Consider the following 20,441-nt stretch of genomic DNA (forward strand, 5'->3'; position numbering starts at 1 on the left):
TGATGCCTTAGAGTCATATAATTACTAATACCTACATTCCTCATTTTTTTCACTAAGACATTAACACGCTATTTGTGTTCAATATTTTGCCCACTATTTTACTTGATTTTTTGAAATTTAAAAATTTATATAGAACATTTATAAATGACATGTAAGCACTTGCTTCTTCTTTTATAAAAATTTGACTGAATTTTGCCTTGAAAACTGCATTTTATTTTTAGCAACATCTGGAAATTTGACATACGTTTTTATTTTTTGCAAAATTGAAAGCAAGCCTTAGAATGTTGCCTAATTCCACTAAGAATAATAATTGTATTTTATAGGAAACTCTGCCCAGAGATGCAACCCTAATAAATTAGAATACTTTCTCAATTTCATTTAATTATTATCATTAATATAATTTTAGTTCAAAGAGAAAATTGTACACAGTGGAAATGGAAATTGCTTATATATATACTGTTAGTAAGTCTATTTTGTTGATTAGGTACCTATCATCTTAAAAATTTACATCCAGGGTCTCTCTATTTGGACCCAGAAGGACCTTTTACAATTAGCATAACAAATTCTAGTATTAATTCAGATCTGTGAAATCAGCTTTAATCTGGGAAATTTCAATGCTATAAATAATAGAAGTTTATGATATACTGTTTTGTGTATATTACTCAATAAGAATCAGGAGATGATGAGGGGCATGGTGGTGAAAGTTTTTTCCTAGTTATGTCTCTAATATAAATTGCTGGAAATGGAAATCATGCAGCAGAAGTATTTTTCCTCTCAAACACATTAATCTTTCAATGTGTAAATGAATTGTCTTGGTTTCAGGGAACAATTTGTACCCATGGGTACTGTATATTGGAAAAGTACTTGCATCCTTAAGTATATGACTTAATCTGCTTGTGTACACTGCAAATCATTTTGTAATCAGTCCTTCAATTATTCATCCTTTACATCCAACTGAGGGAAATTTAGGAGAATTGAGGCACTCTATGTACTTTAGCTGCTCTTTTACTTGGGATCTGTTTTACTGGCTTGCTCTGGGGTCTCAAATTAATGAAGTTCAAAACTGTTATTTTATTTGCTTGGATGATCATATTTTAGCATCATTATCAAGGAGTATTATTATTTTATAAAATACATTTAATTAAAAACTACAGGATATAAAAATACAAAATGCAAGCCTAAGTACATACATCTCCAATCCAATTTTAAAGATTGATTTGTTTTTGTTCTGTTTCCTTTATTAAGGGTTAAAACCTGGTTAATAAAAGGAAAATTAACTTTAAAATATTTTAACAGTGATGTTTGATGGAAAGGACTGAATAAGAAAAACATTTTCATACTTTAATTTCCAAAATCATTGAAGCTGTAATCAATATTGAAATGTATATTTTGCAGAAAAATATTGTTGGTCATCAGTGTTATTAAAACTCATTTGTACTTCTCCAAATGCCTTACTAATATGGAATATTTAGCTGTGATGCATATGAATTTTAACCTACTTAAATGCAATATTGAACCTCAGAGAGGAAATTCCCAACTACACATTTTAGAGTTACATACATTTCTAAATTGTGTTAATGGTTAATATATTGTCTGATGCTTAAATTTTCTCATGATTAAAATTACACAAAGAATTTTGAAAATGTTTAGGACTAGGCAACATAGTGTTTATTTCCTCATACATCATATGGATTTTCCCCCTTGAAAAAGTATTAAATTCATAAATAATAAGTAGTCCCAAACCTTTTAAAAATTTATGACTGAGTCTACATATACAAAGCTTTTATGTGTGTTTTTTCTCCAATAAATGGATAAAATAAAGATTTCACACAATAATAAATTCAAACACTAAAAAAGTGTTCACAATGAAAAATGTTACCTTCCCACAGCTCTCCTCATATATAAAAATAAGAACAATAATAACAAGAACAATGGCTAATCCTTATATGTTATAGTACTTACTACAGATTGAACAGCCTTTTAAAACTATGCAGTAATTCTTACCACATCCCTATATGAGAGGTACTATTAATGCCCCCACTTTACAGATGAGGAAACTGAAGCAAAGGAAAATGAAGAAACTGGCTCAAAGTCACAGAGCTAGAGCAAAGGTTCAAAATCAATACTCTCATTCCAGAGTCTGTGTATTTAGTCATTACTCTGCCTTACTGCCTCTCTAGCAGGGCCTCATATTCCTGCTGTAACTAGTGAATTTCTCCTGTAAAACACAATCCTTGTAGCTGTTATAAATTATATAGGTAAAAAAAATCTAGATATTTGCAGTCATATTTTCAATTTCATTAGAGAACCAGACAGTGTGAGGGCACACAATGTTATGTTATACATGTGTCAGTGCATTTGTATGCATTTCATAAGAATGGAATTTATTTGTTCATGGTGTTTTCCTTTCTTTTTATGGGCAACACTCAATTGTTGTAATGGAGAGGAATAAAGGGACTGAAACTATAAAATGATCCCCGAATTCCTCTTGTTGCCCTTCCAAACATGTCTCTAGGGTCTTGGTTAAAGTCCCTCTCCTGCTTTGCTAATGATAAACTCCTCAAGCCTCTGCTTTTATGACAAGGAGAAAAGGCATATAAATCTCAAGTGTGGTAGGTGTTTTCAGTAGAGGAAAGGAAGGAAAAAAGGGGAGAGCCACGTGAAGAAGAAACATTTCCACTTTGGTCTTTTAAAGAATCTGGGTCTCATTAATAACCAAACACAGTAGAAACAAAGTGATTTAGAATGTTGATTGGGACTTCATATACCTATTAACTAACAAGGTGAAAATGACTTTCACTTGTAGGCCCTTTCAATTTGCCTCCTAATTTAAATTAAAGCATGGTTCAGTTTCAACCAATGTGGCTTTTGATCCTCCCTATCCCACACCCAGAATCTAAGCTATAGGTTTCTTAATTAAAAAAAAAAAATACCAAAATCTTCTGAAGAGGTTACAATCTATTTGTTTGCTTTGTATATAAAGTCATTATATAGATTCTCTTTACATCTGAAAATTATCCATATTGCTATGCATTTAGTTATAGATCCACACAATAACTGTACATTATAAATTTTATCTGGGCACTCTTAGTCAGATATAGAACTTTAATATTGATTTGGATTCCTCAAATCTGATTGCATTTTTTTACATGTAAATTCTTTTGAACAAATAAAGGCCAATGGTCAGATTCGAGTTATGGATTTTAGAAAAACAATAGTTTTAACCCTTTGTTTGACTTTGCTCTAACATAAATCAGAGGATCATAATGTCAATTTTTGTCTGTTGATATACTCTCCCATCTCTTTGCATTAAGTAAGTGGCATTCTGCAGACTGCTGTAAGCAAACAGTAGGTATGTCAGCAGCTAATACTGAAGGCATCACTGAGGTTTAGAAATCATTCTGTTTCTCCCGTTGGAAGAATTAAAACTGCTGGGATGCAGCCTAGGCAGTGCTGAGGGGAGAATCTGATTGCATTTTTCAATGTCTCAGTATATCTTCAAAATTATGGAAACTCAACAAATATAATTATAAACCTAAATGCTTCTATTTAGGTGGAGTAAAATGTCTATTTCTATCCAAATTGAACATTTTCATTATCACAGGAATCAGAGCTTTATGAGTTTTGGTCCCCAGTTACCTCAACTCAATCAACAGTCATTTGGGAATACAGAAAAAGTTGACACAAGAGTCCTTCATACTCTATTACAAAAGACAAGAAAACTCCCACTTAAAATTTGAAAAATACATGACAATACATCCTCAATTATTAGATTACTTGATCAGACACAAATGCCACTGGAAATTGAAGGTTTAAAATATCCCTGAGGTTGAATAATTTATAAAGTTTTCATGTAGGAAATTGTTCTAGACTAAGTAACAAATGAGACTATATTGCAGAGGGTAGTGAGGAAGAGAATACATTATCGCAAGAGTACTATAGAAAATGTGGCTCTGGGGTGGTGGGAGAAGATATAGAGGAAGAAAGGGGAAAGAATATCAGCCATCCCACAGAGTGGTGAAATACAAAGTATATTAAGAATCACTGATGGAGGGGCTGCACTGTTGAATGGTGCTGAGACCCCATATCTTAAAACTTACTCCTAGGCTCCTAGCAAAGAAAACGGTATTTTAAAGTTCTTTAACTGCTTGCTTATATTAAGGAAGATGATTTGTTTACCGCCTTACATATTTTTCTTTATCAGGTTACTGTGAACATTATGCTTTTCCTTTATATATTGTAATTGATTAATTATGTAAAAATCAAAATGAAAATTCTCATAAGAATCAGATTATAATTGAAGGTGTTCAGACATTATCCAAGGCAAAAGAGGATATTTCTCTCTGTGCTTCTATATATCTCTTCCATGGCTTTTGTGGTTCTACAGGTCCCCCTTCTCCAAGTATCTATTATACATTTGCTGGCCCTTCTCCAAGATCCCAGGAGAAACTGGCCTGAAAAGGGTTACAGACTTAACAATACTCCTCCTTGGAGTAAGCTTTGTCTGGATGTGAAAACTTTTTGTGATTTTCTAAATGTCCAAACACCACCACTCTAGCAAGTCATAGTGATGAAATTTCAATGAAAATAATACTTGGTTCAGATATTTATCCTGAGTAGTCAGGTAGGCTCTCACTCATTCTTTTTTTTTTTTTTTTTTTTTTTTTTTTTTTTTTTTTTTTTTTTTTTTTTTTTTTCATTTTTATTGAGATTGTTCAGATACCATACAATTATCCAAAGATCCAAAGTGTACAATCACTTGCCCCTGGGTACCCTCATACAGCTGTGCATCCATCACACTTAATTTTTGTTCAATTTTTAGAAACTTTTCATTACTCCAGACAAGAAATAAAGTGAAAGATGAAAAAAGAAAAAAAGAAAAGGAAACTCTAATCCTCCCCTATCCCTAACCAACCCCCCTCAATTGTTGACTCCTAGTATTGATATAGTACGTTTGTTACTGTTTATGAAAAAATGTTGAAATACTACTAACTGTAGTATATAGTTTGTAATAGGTATATAGTTCTTTCCTATATGCCCCTCTATTATTAACTTCTAATTGTATTGTCATACATTTGTTCTGGTTCATGAAGTGATTTCTAGTATTTGTACAGTTGATCATGGACATTACCCACCATTAAGAATCAGACAATACCACCAATGTCAAGTGTCTAACATGCCTCCCCTATCCCCCCTCTTATCTGCATTCACCTTGGTATATCACCTTTGTTACATTAAAGGAAGCATAATACAATGATTCTATTAGTTACAGTCTCTAGTTTATGCTGATTGCATCCCTCCCCCAATGCCTCCCCATTTTTAACACCTTGCAAGGTTGACATTTGCTTGTTCTCCCTCGTAAAAGAACATATTTGTACATTTTATCACAATTGTTGAATACTCTAGATTTCACCAAGTTACACAGTCCCAGTCATTATCTTTCCTCCTTTCTTGTGGTGTCTCACGTGCTCCCCATCTTCCTCTCTCAACCGTATTCATAGTTACCTTTGTTCAGTGTACTTACATTGTTGTGCTACCATCTCCCAAAATTGTGTTCCAAACCACACACTCCTGTCTTCTATCACCCTGTAGTGCTCCCTTTAGTATTTCCTGTAGGGCAGGTATCTTGTTCACAAAGTCTCTCATTGTCTGTTTGTCAGAAAATATTTTGAGCTCTCCCTCATATTTGAAGGACAGCTTTGCTGGATACAGGATTCTTGGTTGGTGGTTTTTCTCTTTCAGTATCTTAAACATATCACACCACTTCCTTCTTGCCTCCATGGTTTCTACTGAGAGATCCGCACATAGTCTTATTAAGCTTCTTTTGTATGTAATGGATTGCTTTTCTCTTGCTGCTTTCAGGATTCTCTCTTTGTCTTTGACATTTGATAATCTGATTATTAAGTGTCTTGGCGTAGGCCTATTCATATCTCTTCTGTTTGGAGTACGCTGAGCTTCTTGGATCTGTAATTTTATGTCTTTCTTAAGAGATGGGAAATTTTCATGAATTATTTCCTCTATTATTGCTTCTGCCTCCTTTCCCCTCTCTTCTCCTTCTGGGACACCAATGATACGTACATTATTGTACTTTGTTTCATCTTTGAGTTCCCGGAGACGTTGCTCATATTTTTTCATTCTTTTCTCCATCTGCTCCTTTGTGTGTAGGCTTTCAGGTGTTTTGTTCTCCAGTTCCTGAGTGTTTTCTTCTGCCTTTTGAGATCTGCTGTTGTATGTTTCCATTGTGTCTTTCATCTCTTGTGTTGTGCCTTTCATTTCCATAGATTCTACCAGTAGGTTTTTTGAACTTTTGATTTCTGCCGCATACAGGTCCAGTGCTTCCTTTACAGCCTCTATCTCTTTTGCAATATCTTCTCTAAACTTTTTGAATTGATTTAGCATTAGTTGTTTAAATTCCTGTATCTCAGTTGAAGTGTACGTTTGTTCCTTTGACTGGGCCATAACTTTGTTTTTCTTAGTGTAGGTTGTAATTTTCTGTTGTCTAGTCATGGTTTCCTTGTTTATCCAAATCAGGTTTTCCCAGACCAGAACAGAGGGAAGAAATATTCAGTATCTGGTTTCCCTGCGGGTGTGTCTTAGAAAATTGCTCCACCCTTTGATGCCTCGGGTCACTGTGCTTTTCTGCCCAGCAGGTGACGCCTGTTAGCCTATAATTCTTGACTGGTGTGAGCAGGTGTGGCCGTGTTCCCCCAGGCTCTGGGGTCTGGTTCTGAATGTAAAGGGCCCCACCCCTTTCCTCCTAGAGAAGACAGACCCCCAGGTGGAGGTCATTAGCATTTCAATGGTCTCTCTCTCTGCTTGTGCTGTCTCCACCCTTCTCCGCTTCACAGCCCTGGAAACTGAAAATGACTGGGGCTTTCTCCACTGAGAGATTTTATGCTGTGTTCTCGGGCATTCCTCCCAATTCAGGTTGGTGTATGATGAGTGGATGGTCTCGTTTGTCCCCCCGCAGTTATTCTGGATTATTTACTAGTTGTTTCTGGTTTTTTGTAGTTGTTCCAGGGGGACTGCTTAGCTTCCACTCCTCTCTATGCCGCCATCTTGCCTCTGAGTGCTCTCACTCATTCTTTTAAGTAATTTATACCTGGTTGCATAATGTAAGGTCATGCGTCACTAATATTGTGAACTGCTACAGGTTTGAAAACTTGGAGTTATAGCAGAGATATTATTGTGTTTTCAATTCAAAAAGGATCTCAGAAAAGGGAATATTAACAAGAAGGCAAAAATGGCAGGGTTGGAGTAAAAGGAGTTTTGTACAATCCCTTAAAAAATACTGTTATTGTAACAAATTGTAAAATGTCTTTCTCAGTACTTCTTTACCCTATTTTTACATACACTATTTGGATGGCAAACTTTACAAAAACTAAATGAAAGAAAACCAAAAATAAACAAGTAAAAATAAGCTCAATGGATATTGTTACAGGAGGAAAGAAAGACTTACTAGCGTGAAAGCAAATTTTCAAAATTTACATCTTTAGGTGAGGATCCATTTACATTAAATCACAGATTGGCATGTAAACCAATTCCTACCAAATGAGTCAGTTGAGAAGATGACACATACATTTTGAAACCGACGTTGGTTTCAAAATCAGTGCTGCCTTCATCACAGATTAAAAAAAAAAGAAGAATGTACTAATTTGCTAGTACTTGTTTGCACACCCCTCCAGACATAATATTTTTATTTAAAAAGTGCCTGAATTCTGATTCTGTTTATGTTCGTCTACTTTTGGAATATAGAAAAAAAAAAAAAAAAAGACAGAAGTTATAAAGATAAGGGAATGGATTCCTAAACTTGCCTCTTGTTCAGTCTAATACTACGGCTTCCATAAACTTGTATCAGTTATTCATTGTCCAGGAATTCTTGACAATTTTAATGTCACTTCACATCCTTCAAAATGGCCATCTAGGCAGTAGTGGCCAAATCCTGGCTCCAGTTGTCTACAGAAGGACTGGCGAAAGTTAGGAGGATAAATGATTGATTTTTTATGTTGGTAACCATTTAAAAATCCAAATAAAAAAAAATCAAGCAACAGTTCTATGAAAGGAAAATGAAACTGCACATGGTTACACAGAGACAATGTGGTAAAACAGCACAGCTGATGGAATCAAATAAAGCACAAAGTAAAACATAAAACAATATCTATGAAAGCATGACCTTTTGTAGATGTCTGCAAGTGAATTGAGCAAAATTACCCAACTGGTCAATTTAGGATAAACTGTAATATGGTAGGAATAACATGCCTTGGAGTCAGACAGAAGATTTGGTTCAAAACCTGGATTCTGAACTTGTTAGCTTTGTATAGTCTCTCTTGTAAGGTAACCCTCGCTTTAGCCTTCTAATCCTCATCAATAAAGGAGTACATATACTGGAGGACTAATTTAAATTAAATGATATAGATTATTAAACAGAACTTGATATTGTGGCGGACAATGTCTGGACCATGTTGTCAAATGTGTACATACGCAGAAGCAGACAAAACAAATTATCCCAGTATAGACATTTGTTCATTGTGGCATGTCATATTGCTAGGGACATGTGTCAAGAAATGTTCTAATAACTTTTTTCACCTTTTTTTTTTAACTACAAAAGTTGTGGCTTCACAGAAAAATCGTACATAAAATACAGGTTCCCATATACCACGTTATGATTAGCACCTAACATCAGTGTGGTACGTTTGTTACAATTGATAAAATTTTTAACACTATACTATTAATTATAGTCTATGCTTTAACTTAGGGTTCCCTGTGTTGTCAGTTCTATGGATTTTTTATTTTTTTTATTTTTTTTATTTTTTTTTTTATTTTTTTATTTTTTTAATCATCATTTTATTGAGATACATTCACATACCACGCAGTCATACAAAACAAATTGTACTTTCGATTGTTTACAGTACCATTACATAGTTGTACATTCATCACCTAAATCAATCCCTGACACCTTCATTAGCACACACACAAAAATAACAAGAATAATAATTAGAGTGAAAAAGAGCAATTGAAGTAAAAAAGAACACTAGGTACCTTTGTCTGTTTGTTTGCTTCCCCTACTTTTCTACACATCGATCCATAAACTAGACAAAGTGGAGTTTGGTCCTTATGGCATTCCCAATCCCACTGTCACCCCTCATAAGCTACATTTTTATACAACTGTCTTCGAGATTCATGGGTTCTGGGTTGTAGTTTAATAGTTTCAGGTATCCACCACCAGCTACCCCAATTCTTTAGAACCTAAAAAAGGTTGTCTAAAGTGTGCGTAAGAGTGCCCACCAGAGTGATCTCTCGGCTCGTTTTGGAATCTCTCTGCCACTGAAGCTTATTTCATTTCCTTTCACATCCCCCTTTTGGTCAAGAAGATGTTCTCCATCCCACGATGCCGGGTCTACATTCCTCCCCGGGAGTCATATTCCACGTTGCCAGGGAGATTCTCTTCCCTGGGTGTCTGATCCCACGTAGGGGGGAGGGCAGTGATTTCACCTTTCAAGTTGGCTTAGCCAGAGAGAGAGGGCCACATCTGAGCAACAAAGAGGCATTCAGGAGGAGACTCTTAGGCACAAATACAGGGAGGCCTAGCCTCTCCTTTGCAGCAACCGTCTTCCCAAGGGTAAAACTTATGGTAGAGGGCTCAACCCATCAAACCACCAGTCCCCTATGTCTGTGGTCATGTTAGCAACCATGGAGGTGGGGTAGGCGAATACCCCTGCATTCTCCACAGGCTCCTCAAGGGGGCACTATATCGTTTTTTTTTTTTTTTTTTTTTTCCTTGTTTGTCTTTTTTCTTTTTTTTTTTTTTAACTTTCCCTTCTTTTTTCAAATCAACTGTATGAAAAAAAAAGTTAAAAAGAAAACAAACATACAATAAAAGAACATTTCAAAGAGACCATAGCAAGGGAGTAAGAAAAAGACAACTAACCTAAGATAACTGCTTAACTTCCAACATGTTCCTACTTTACCCCAAGAAAGTTACATACTATAGCAACATTTCAGTGAACTTGTTCCTACTACATCCATCAGAAATTAACAGACCATAGTCATTTCTGGGCATCCCCAGAACGTTAAATAGCTTATCTGTTCTTCTTGGATTATTGTTCCCCATTCCTTAATTGCTCTCTACTGCTAGTTCCCCTACATTCTACATTATAAACCATTTGTTTTACATTTTTCAAAGTTCACATTAGTGGTAGCATATAATATTTCTCTTTTTGTGCCTGGCTTATTTCGCTCAGCATTATGTCTTCAAGGTTCATCCATGTTGTCATATGTTTCACCAGATCGTTCCTTCTTACTGCCACGTAGTATTCCATCGTGTGTATATACCACATTTTATTTGTCCACTCATCTGTTGATGGACATTTGGGTTGTTTCCATCTCTTGGCAATTGTGAATAATGCTGCTATGAACATTGGCGTGCAGATATCTGTTCGTGTCACTGCTTTCCGATCTTCCGGGTATATCCCGAGAAGTGCAATCGCTGGATCGAATGGTAGCTCTATCTCTAGTTTTCTAAGGAACTGCCAGACTGACTTCCAGAGTGGCTGAACCATTATACAGTCCCACCAACAATGAATAAGAGTTCCAATTTCTCCACATCCCCTCCAGCATTTGTAGTTTCCTGTTTGTTTAATGGCAGCCATTCTAACCGGTGTTAGATGGTATCTCATTGTGGTCTTAATTTGCATCTCTCTAATAGCTAGTGAAGCTGAACATTTTTTCATGTGTTTCTTGGCCATTTGTATTTCCTCTTCAGAGAACTGTCTTTTCATATCTTTTGCCCATTTTATAATTGGGCTGTCTGTACTATTGTCATTGAGTTGTAGGATTTCTTTGTATATGCAAGATATCAGTCTTTTGTCAGATACATGGTTTCCAAAAATTTTTTCCCATTGAGTTGGCTGCCTCTTTACCTTTTTGAGAAATTCCTTTGAGGTGCAGAAACTTCTAAGCTTGAGGAGTTCCCATTTATCTATTTTCTCTTTTGTTGCTTGTGCTTTGGGTGTAAAGTCTAGGAAGTGGCCTCCTAATACAAGGTCTTGAAGATGTTTTCCTACATTATCTTCTAGGAGTTTAATGGTACTTTCTTTTATATTGAGATCTTTGGTCCATTTTGAGTTAATTTTTGTGTAGGGGGTGAGGTAGGGGTCCTCTTTCATTCTTTTGGATATGGATATCCAACTCTCCCAGCCCCATTTGTTGAAAAGACCATTATGGCTCAGTTCGGTGACTTTGGGGGCCTTATCAAAGATCAGTCGGCCATAGATCTGAGGGTCTATCTCTGAATTCTCAATTCGATTCCATTGATCTATATGTCTATCTTTGTGCCAGTACCATGCTGTTTTGGCAACTGTGGCTTTATAATAAGCTTCAAAGTCAGGGAGTGTAAGTCCTCCCACTTCGTTTTTCTTTTTTAAAGTGTCTTTAGCAATTCGAGGCATCTTCCCTTTCCAAATAAATTTGATAACTAGCTTTTCCAAGTCTGCAAAGTAGGTTGTTGGAATTTTGATTGGGATTGCATTGAATCTGTAGATGAGTTTGGGTAGAATTGACATCTTAATGACATTTAGCCTTCCTATCCATGAACATGGAATATTTTTCCATCTTTTAAGGTCCCCTTCTATTTCTTTTAGTAGAGTTATGTAGTTTTCTTTGTATAGGTCTTTTACATCTTTGGTTAAGTTTATTCCTAGGTACTTGATTTTTTTAGTTGCTATTGAAAATGGTATCTTTTTCTTGAGTGTCTCTTCAGTTTGTTCATTTCTAGCATATAGAAACATTACTGACTTATGTGCATTAATCTTGTATCCCGCTACTTTGCTAAATTTGTTTATTAGCTCTAGTAGGTGTATCGTTGATTTCTCAGGGTTTTCTAGATATAAGATCATATCATCTGCAAACAATGACAGTTTTACTTCTTCTTTTCCAATTTGGATGCCTTTTATTTCTTTGTCTTGCCGGATTGCCCTGGCTAGCACTTCCAGCACAACGTTGAATAACAGTGGTGACAGCGGGCATCCTTGTCTTGTTCCTGATCTTAGAGGGAAGGCTTTCAGTCTCTCACCATTGAGTACTATGCTGGCTGTGGGTTTTTCATATATGCTCTTTATCATGTTGAGGAAGTTTCCTTCAATTCCTACCTTTTGAAGTGTTTTTATCAAAAACGGATGTTGGATTTTGTCAAATGCTTTTTCAGCATCTATTGAGATGATCAATTGATTTTTCCCTTTCGAGTTTTTAATGTGTTGTAATACATTGATTGTTTTTCTTATGTTGAACCATCCTTGCATGCCTGGAATGAACCCCACTTGGTCATGGTGTATGATTTTTTTAATGTGTCTTTGGATTCGATTTGCAAGTATTTTGTTGAGGATTTTTGCATCTATATTCATTAGGGAGATTGGCCGGTAGTTTTCCTTTTTTGTAGCATCTTTGCCTGGTTTTGGTATTAGATTGATGTTAGCTTCATAAAATGAATTAGGTAGTGTTCCATTTTTTTCAATGTTTTGAAAGAGTTTGAGTAAGATTGGTGTCAGTTCTTTCTGGAAAGTTTGGTAGAATTCCCCTGTGAAGCCATCTGGCCCTGGGCATTTATTTGTGGGAAGATTTTTGATGACTGATTGGATCTCTTTGCTTGTGATGGGTTGGTTGAGGTCTTCTATTTCTTCTCTGGTCAGTCTAGGTTGTTCATATGTTTCCAGGAAATTGTCCATTTCTTCTACATTATCCAGTTTGTTGCCATACAGTTGTTCATAATATCCTCTTATAATTTTTTTAATTTCTTCAGGATCTGCAGTTATGTCACCTTTTTCATTCATTATTTTGTTTATATGGGTCTTCTCTCTTTTTGATTTTGTCAGTCTAGCTAGGGGCTTGTCAATCTTGTTGATCTTCTCAAAGAACCAACTTTTGGTGATATTTATCCTTTCTATTGTTTTTTTGTTCTCTATGTCATTTATTTCTGCTTTAATCCTTGTTATTTCTTTTCTTGTACTTGGTTTAGGATTGGTTTGCTGTTCATTTTCTAGCTTCTTCAGTTGATCCATTAGTTCTTTGATTTTGGCTCTTTCTTCCTTTTTAATATATGCGTTTAGTGCTATAAATTTCCCCCTTAGCACTGCTTTTGCTGCATCCCATAGGTTTTGGTATGTTGTGTTCTCATTTTCATTCGTCTCTATATATTTAGCAATTTCTCTTGCTATTTCTTCTTTAACCCACTGATTGTTTAGGAGTGTGTTGTTTAACCTCCAGGTATTTGTGAATTTTCTAAGTCTCTGATGGTTATTGACTTCTAATTGTATTCCATTGTGGTCAGAGAATGTGCTTTGAATAATTTCAATCTTTTTAAATTTATTGAGGCTTGTTTTATGTCCCAGCATATGATCTATTCTGGAGAAAGTTCCGTGAGCACTAGAAAAGTATGTGTATCCTGTTGATTTGGGATGTAATGTCCTGTATATGTCTGTTAAATCTAATTCATTTATCAGATTGTTTAGGTTTTCAATTTCCTTATTGGTCTTCTGTCTGGTTGATCTATCTATAGGAGAGAGTGATGTGTTGAAGTCTCCCACAATTATTGTGGAAACATCAATTGCTTCCTTTAGTTTTGCCAATGTTTCTCTCATGTATTTTGTGGCACCTTGATTGGGTGCATAGACATTTACGATTGTTATTTCTTCTTGCTGAATTGCCCCTTTTATTAGTATGTAGTGGCCTTCTTTGTCTCTCAAAACATCCCTGCATTTGAAGTCTATTTTATCTGAGATTAATATTGCTACACCTGCTTTCTTTTGGCTGTAGCTTGCATGAAATATTTTTTTCCATCCTTTCACTTTCAGTTTCTTTGTGTCCCTGTGTCTAAGATGAGTCTCTTGTATGCAACATATTGATGGTTCATTTTTTTTGATCCATTCTGCGAATCTATATCTTTTAATTGGGGAGTTTAATCCATTTACATTCAACGTTAAAACCGTGAAGGCATTTCTTGAATCGGCCATCTTATCCTTTGGATTATGTTTGCCATATTTTTCCCTCTCTCTATTAATATCCTTTATTGTACCCATACCGAATCTCTTTAGTACTGAACCTTTCTCCAAGTCTCTCTGTCCTGTCTTTGTTTCTCTGTCTGTAGGGCTCCCTTTAGTATCTCCAGTAGGGCAGGTCTCTTGTTAGCAAATTCTCTCAGCATTTCTTTGTCTGTGAAAAATTTAAGCTCTCCCTCAAATTTGAAGGAGAGCTTTGCTGGATAAAGTATTCTTGGCTGGAAATTCCTCTCACTCAGAATTTTAAATATATCGTGCCACTGCCTTCTCGCCTCCATGGTGGCTGCTGAGTAGTCACTACTTAGTCTTATGCTGTTTCCTTTGTATGTGGTGAATTGCTTTTCTCTTGCTGCTTTCAGAACTTGCTCCTTCTCTTCTGTGTTTGACAGTGTGATCAGTATATGTCTCGGAGTGGGTTTATTTGGATTTATTCTATTTGGGGTTCGCTGAGCATTTATGATTTGTGTATTTATGTTGTTCAGAAGATTTGGGAAGTTTTCCCCAACAATTTCTTTGAATACTCTTCCTAGACCTTTACCCTTTTCTTCCCCTTCTGGGACACCAATGAGTCTTATATTTGGACGTTTCATATTATCTATCATATCCCTGAGGTCCATTTCGATTTTTTCAATTTTTTTCCCCATTCTTTCTTTTATGCTTTCATTTTCCATTCTGTCGTCTTTGAGGTCACTGATTCGTTGTTCAACTTCCTCTAGTCTTGTACTATGAGTGTCCAGAATCTTTTTAATTTGGTCAACAGTTTCTTTAATTTCCATAAGATCATCCATTTTTTTATTTAGTCTTGCAATGTCTTCTTTATGCTCTTCTAGGGTCTTCTTGATTTCCTTCATATCCCGTACTAGGGTCTCATTGTTCATCTTTAGTTCTTTGAGTAGCTGCTCTAGGTGTGTCTCTTCTGGTCTTTTGATTTGGGTGCTTGGGCTTGGGTTATCCATATCGTCTGGTTTTTTCATATGCTTTATAATTTTCTGTTGTTTTTGGCCTCGTGGCATTTGCTGACCTTGATAGGGTTCTTTTAGGGTTTGTAGACCAGTTGAAGTCCTTATCTCTAATTTATCAGATCTACAGCTTCGTGGAGTACACTTTCTCTAACTAACCAGCAGGTGGCATCCACGAGACACCTGTTCTCCACAAGCCAGATCTCCCCTGCTCAGCCTTTTTGGTGAGTGGGGGAGTGAGTCTTGTGGGGCCCAATTGGTGTCCCAAGCTTGCGTGTGTAGTTGGTGTTGCCTGCCCTGTATGTGGGGCGTGTTTCTGGGCAGTCGGGGAGGGGGGGTGGCCCTAACAATCAAATCTCCCTGATGATCCTAGAGTTTTAAAGCTACTGCAATAGTCTAATCCTTCAGTTCAGACCTGCCACAGTTTGTCTCTGCCACTGACCCACAAGTCTTTGGTATTGGCGTATGGCTCCTGAGACTTGCAAGTGGGCCCCTCTTCCAGGCTGTGCACCCCGGGTCCTCTGTTGAGGGATGACTGTGCTATGTCGCAGGTGAGTGCCGTCCCCCCAGGGCAGTTCTGGGCTGCTGGGCTGTGTTGGGAGGCTCCCAGTCTGCTCAAATGATGGCTGAATGGGGCTCTGTTAATTCACACTGCTCCCCCTTCCCAGCTCTGGGACATTCAGCTGAGGTTGCAGGGAAGGCTAATGTCCACGCCCAGTTTTGTGGTGTGTGCCTGTTATTTGAAGCACTTCCGTCACACTGGGTTGTCTGGGGCAGCTCTGGGCTATGGGGCTGGCGATGGGCAGGAGTGTTTCCTGCCCACCAGGATGGTGGCTGTGAGCGGACACCCCCCTTTTCTTGGGAAGTTGTGTTGTTTAGTGAATTTTCTCAGCCACTGGATTATTGCCTTTTGTCTCAGAGCTCTCTTAGTTCTGCTCTTGACTTGACGTGCCCAAATTTCAATTCTTTGAAGCTTTCTGTATTGAGCTTCTTAGAGTAATTGTTTTAGAAAAAGCAAAAAGGATTTAAAAAAAAAAAAAAAAAAAAAAAAAACGGCCCTCCTCAGAGATCTAATGGGTTATTGAAATGCTAATAGACAAAGCAACCAGGGCCATTAAGGAAAAGTGCCCAGGGCAGAGAGATCAGCCTTGCTTCGGGATTTGCATATGCGCCTCAAGGCCTGATCTCCGCCCTTCCCCTTTCTGTGTTCACCAGAACTCCAAAAATCCTCTGCTTTTATTTTGGAGTTTTTCGTGTTGTTTTTTTTCTATGCCTGTCTCCTCACTGCTGGGCTGGCTGCTCTCAGAGTCTCTGGTGTCTGGCCTCAGTCTATCTATGGTTGGAGTTTGAATCAGTAGAATGAGTTTCCGGTAAGAGCAGCCACTGCAATTCTCCCTTCTCCTTCCTGGAGCTGACAGCCCCTCCTCCCCCGGGACTGAGCCTGGCAGGGAGGGGCGCGGGTCCCCTGGCCGCAAAAACTTACAGATTTCGCTGATCTCAGCAGTTCCACGTTTTCATGAGTGTTGTATGAAGTATGCCCAAAGACAGATTGCTCTGTGGTGTCCAGTCCACGCAGTTCCTGGCTTTTTACCTACTTTCCTGGAGGAGTAACTAAAACATACAGCTCACCAGTCTGCCATCTTGCCCCGCCTATGGATTTTTAATTAAAATTTTATTTTAGTAACATATATATAAAACATGAAATTTCCCTTTTTTAATTACATTCAAATATATACTTAATTGCTGTCAATTATATTCACAAAGTTGTGCTACAATCACTACCATCCATTACCAAAATTTTCCCATTGTCCCAAGTAGAAACTCTCGTACATTTTAAGTCTTAACTCCCTTTTTGCTACCTTACTGCAACCCTGGTAACCTATATTCTAGATTCTCACTCTAAAAGTTTGCTTATTCTAATTAATTTAAATCAAGTGTATGTGAGGTCATACAATATTTGTCCTTTTGTGTTTGGTTTATTTTACTCAACATGATGTCTTCAAGCTTCACCCATATTGTTGTATGTATAAAAACTTCATTCTTTTTAACGTTGAATAATATCTCATTGTGTGTATATACAAATTTTGATTATCCATTCATTGGCTGGCTGATGGACACTTTTGGCACTTGTGAATAATGCTGCTATGAACATTGGTGTGCAAATAATTGCTAAAATCCCTGCTTTCAATTCATTTGGGTATACACCTAGAAGTGGGATTGCTGGATTATATGGTAATTTTATACTTAACATTCTGAGGAGCTGCCAAACTGTTTTCCACTGTGGCTGCACCATTTTCATTCCCACTAGCAATGAATGTGCTTTTATTTCCCCACATCCTCTCCAACACTTGCAATTTTCCATTGTTTTAATAGCCATTCTAGTGTGTATGAAATGGTATCTCATGGTGGTTTTGATTTGCATGTGCTTTTTGGACGTTAATATATCTTCTTTGGAGAAATGTCTGTTTTGGAGAAAAATCTTTTTCCCATTTTTTTTTAAATGGGTTGTTCATCTATTTGGTGTTGAGATGAAGGGTTTATTTATAGATTCTGGATATTAAACCTTTATGAGATATGTTGTTTCCAAAAATTTTCTCCCATTGAGTAGGGTGCTGTTTTACTTTTGTGTTAAACCTTTTGATGAGCAAAATTTTTAATTTTGCTGGGGTCCCCTTTACCTTATTTTTTTTCTTTTGTTGCTTGTATTTTTGGTGCAAAGTCTAAGAAACTATTACCTAATACAATGTCCTGAAAATATCTCCCTATATTTTATTTGAGGAGTTTTGTGGTTCTGGCTCTTATATTTAGGTCTTTGATACATTTTGAGTTGATTATTGTATTTGGATTGAGGTAGGGGTCCACCTTCATTTTTTTGCATATGAAAATCCAGTTTTCCCAGCATCATTTGTTGAAGAGGCTATTCCTTCTCAAATGTGTGGTCTTTTGCCCCCAGTGAAAGGTGGTTTTTGCTTAGATTTGCTTGTTTTTTTTTTGTTTGTTTGTTTTTTGGTTTTTGTTTTCTTAGCTCCTGATACTCGAAAATCTTGGTCACATCACCAGCTGATTACAAACTCAAGAAATAGACACTCAAGGAATAAATCTCAGAGTTAACATTTGAAAATGTTAAAATGTACAGTGTGAAACAAAAGATTATAAGACAAAGAAACAGGAAATGATAGTACATCAAAAAGAACAAGATAAAAATCCAGAAAGCATCAATGAACTGACCAGACTGTAGACATACTGTACCAAGGGTTTTTAAAAATGATCATCAATATAGTCATACAGATGAAGGAAAATACAGAGAAATATCTAAAGGCTGTCAGGGAAACAATGAATGAATTTTATGAGAATCTCAATAAAGAGAACAGATATTTTAAAAACTGGGGTTGAAGACCCAATAACTGAAATGAAAAAAATTCCCTGGAGGGTTTCAAGAGCAGGTTGATGCTGGTAGAAGAATCAGCAAACTCAAAGACAAGACAATTGGAATGAGTCAGATGAGGAGCAGAAAGATAAAAGTAGTATAAAAAGCAAAAATAGCCAAAGTGACTTCTGGGACACTATCAAGCATACCAATATATGAATTATGAAAGTCTCAGGAGAAAAAAGAGAAAAAAAGGGCAAAAGGAATATTCAAAGAAATAATGACAGAGGACTTCCTAAACTTAGCAAAAGGCATCAATATGCATATCCAAGAAGCCCAGAGAACACCAAACAGGATAAACTTAAAGAAAAACATGCCCTGTGACATGCTGACTAAACAGTTGAATGGAAAGGACAGAGAGAGAGTTCTGAAAGCTGCAAGAAAAATGCTGTATGTTATGTGTAAGGGAGCCCCAATTAGTTTGAATGTTGATTTCGCATCAGAAGTCATGTAGTCAATAAGGCAGCAGGTGGAAATACTTCAAGTGCTAAGAGAAAACCAATCGCCAACCAAGAATTTTATATCCAGTGAGATTTTCTTTTAAAAATGAGGGAGAGATTAAGACACACACAGCTAAACAAAAGCTGATGGAGTTCGTCACCATTAGCCCTGCCCTACAAGCAATGCTGAAGAGAGCTCTTCGGACTGAAGGAAACAGACACTAGAGTGGTTCAAAGCAGTATAAAGAAATAAAGACCTCACGTAAAGTCAACATATTGGGTAATTATAAATGCCAGTGCTATTGTATTCTATTTTTTTGGAATGTAACTCCACTTCTTACTGCTTACAAGTGCTAAAATGTAAATGCATTAAAAAGTAATGATAAATCTATGGTTTTGGATGTACAATGTACAAAGATATAATTTGAAACAAGTACAAGTAAAAGGTGGGGGAATGGAGAATAGGAAATTTTTATGTGCATACTATTGAAGTTAAGTTGGTATCAAATCAAATATAATTGTTATATTTTTAGGATGTTATATTTGAACCCAATGGTAACCATAGGGAAAATATATGAAAATATATTCATATAGAAATGGGAAGGCACTCAATATGGTACAACACAAAAATTCAAATAAATATAAAATTAGGTATAAGCAGAAGAATTGAGGAACAAAATAAAGTATAAAGATTAAATACAAAAATGGCAGAAGAAAGTCCTGCATTATCAATAGTGAATTTATATGTAAATGGATTAAACTCTCCAATCAAAAGGTCGAGATTGGCAGAATGGATGAAAATGCATGACCCAACTATATGCTGTTTGCAAGAGTCTCACCTTAAATTCAAAGACATAAGTAGGTTGAACGTGAAAGGATATTAAAAAAAAAAAATACCATGTAAGTAGTTACCAAAAAGAGAGCTGGGGTAGTTCTACTAACATCAGGTAAAACAGAGTTTAAGTAAAAAACTGTTGTAAGTGACAAAGTCATTATAGTCATCATATATGGATAAAGTTATCAATTCAACATGAAGACATAAAAATTATAAATATATATGTACCTAACAGCAGAGCCCAAAAATATATGAAGCAAATACTGACAGATTTGAAGGTAGAAATAGATGGTTCTACATTGAGTAGGAGATTTTAAAACCCTCTTTCAATAATGGATAGAACATCTAAACAAAAGATCAATAAGGAAATACAGTACCTGAACAATATTCTAAACCAACTAGACCTAACAGACATATATAGAACATTTCATCCCCCCCCCAAAAAAAAAAATACAAAACAGAATATACATTCTTCTCAAGTGTACATGGATCATTCTCCAGGACAGACAATATGTTAGGTCACAAAAAGAGACTCAGTAAATTAAAAAATATTCAAATCAAAAAATGTATCTTCTCTGAGATCAACGGAATGAGGCTAGAAATAATAATAATAAAAAAATAATGGGGTAAATGGAAAATTCACCAACATGTGGAAATTAAACAATGTGCTCAAACAACCAATTTGTTAAATTGGAAATCACAATGGAAATTAGGAAATATCTTGAAGCAAAT

The sequence above is a fragment of the Choloepus didactylus genome, chromosome 1, assembly GCF_015220235.1.
Source record: "Choloepus didactylus isolate mChoDid1 chromosome 1, mChoDid1.pri, whole genome shotgun sequence".
In the NCBI taxonomy this organism is placed as follows: Eukaryota; Metazoa; Chordata; class Mammalia; order Pilosa; family Megalonychidae; genus Choloepus; species Choloepus didactylus.